The following is a 1788-nucleotide window of genomic DNA, read 5'->3' as shown; positions in this document are numbered from 1 at the left end:
ACAAATACATGGGGTGAACGACTTTGGAAATGCCAAAAAGAAAAAAACGAAACACCCCCAAAGGGAGGGTGTTAATTGAATCTGGTTTCAAAATTTGCAAATTCCTGTGTCTACTTAAGGCAAAGGAAACATTAGCGCTGCAGAGCTCATTGTGCCTGCTGAACAGGACCTCCTGATGTGGGTGGGGTGGGGATACTATGAAGGCCTTTCTTGTGGCTGATTTGTCTTTCAATTTGGTGAAAGCTGGCCTCACACTTGTGGGATCTAATGTGGACTGACAATGGACACCCGGGAGCAAACAAATTTTATATTAATCCAGCCAGAGCGGAAGAGTGATGAAGCTGATGACGTGGTAGCTGCCAGGAAGTGCAGCCTCAGGATCTCTGCACCTCTCTATTTGGCTCACAAGCCCCGCCCTCAGTGTGAGGGCTTCCGCTCTTCCTCTACTTCTGCAAGACTCAGGCACCGAGAAGCAATACTCATCACTAAAGCAGTCTGTGTTTTTGTTTCCAAAGACGGTGCTGAAGCAAAAAGACCAAAAACCGTTTATAATAAAATAGTCCCGGTCAGAATGTCGGTATGTTGGATGTTCTATGAGCATGTTTGGAACTTGTTATAGGAAGACATCAGGTGCTTGCTTCGGCACACATATACTAAAATTGGAACGATACAGAGAAGATTATCATGGCCCCTTCGCAAGGATGGCATGCAAATTCGTGAAGCATTCCATATTAAAAAAAAAAAAAGACATCAGAAGGGGCAATAAAGGATTGTTTCACCCAAAAGCCCTAGGCAAAGACTATTCCTATGCAATTCTTTGTATCAGCAGGATATATATAGATATATAGATATAGATATAGATATAGATATAGATATAGATATAGATATAGATAGATAGATAGATAGATATAGAGATAGAGATATATAGATAGATAGATAGATAGATAGAGATAGATATAGATATATATGTATGTATTAAAATGGGTATTTGTTCAAACATACAGGCACATCAACTTCTAGATGGTTAAGTCAGTTAGATTTCTTATAATCACAATGCTAAAGGGTGGGAGAGATGGCTTGGGGCTTCAGAGTGCTTGGTATTCTTGCAGGGAAACTGAGTTTGGTTCCCAGCACCCATATTGGGCAGCTGACAACTGCCTGTAACTCCAGCTCTAAGGGATTTGACCTCCTGTCTCTATGGGCATACACATGGTACATGCTTCATGGTGGGCACCAGAGATGGTCTGTGCCCTGGACCACCAGCTGCCTGACCCTACTTGTCCGTGGAGGTTGGAGGTGAGATAGCGCAGAATCAATGTCACAGCACAGCAAGCTCGTCTGAACGATGCTGTAAATTCCTTTAATACCTTCCACCTGTGCTCCCTTGGTCCCAAGATAGCATCTCTTTTAAACAGCAGCCTTTGTGGCTGTGCCCCACTCCCGACCCACCTCCTACCCACTCCCACCCCCACGTTTATACAGAAGCAGCCATGTGTTTCTCCCACAACACACAAGTATAAATTTTTAAAAATTAAAATTAAATTAAAATCACAAAGTGACAAAAAAATTAACTGTGATTCATAATCTGTATTGGAATGTGCCAAAGTTGCATATAACATCTCATTATTAAATTAATAAGATAAACCAGGTGTGGTTGATCAAACCATCACAGATACTAGCTGGAGTTAGTACCTCTAGAAGACAGACATGAGGTCCTCAAATGACAACATGAGTGTTCGCTGTACTTTAAAGGTTGATGATCCCCCCCCAAAAAAATCCTAATTGGAA

The 1788-nt window shown here is 41.9% G+C and overlaps 1 non-coding gene across 1 annotated transcript; it reads left to right on the top strand.

The window, feature by feature from the left end:
* Window positions 1-632: 632 nt before the first annotated feature.
* LOC114617701 lies at window positions 633-736 on the top strand. The gene has a single exon (XR_003710851.1). It is a non-coding gene; the product is annotated as a U6 spliceosomal RNA (small nuclear RNA).
* The last annotated feature ends 1052 nt before the right edge of the window (window positions 737-1788 follow it).

Source organism: Grammomys surdaster, unplaced genomic scaffold, assembly GCF_004785775.1.
Source record: "Grammomys surdaster isolate TR1022 unplaced genomic scaffold, NIH_TR_1.0 137, whole genome shotgun sequence".
Lineage (NCBI taxonomy): Eukaryota > Metazoa > Chordata > Mammalia > Rodentia > Muridae > Grammomys > Grammomys surdaster.
This window is presented reverse-complemented; position numbering and strand designations above follow the sequence as displayed.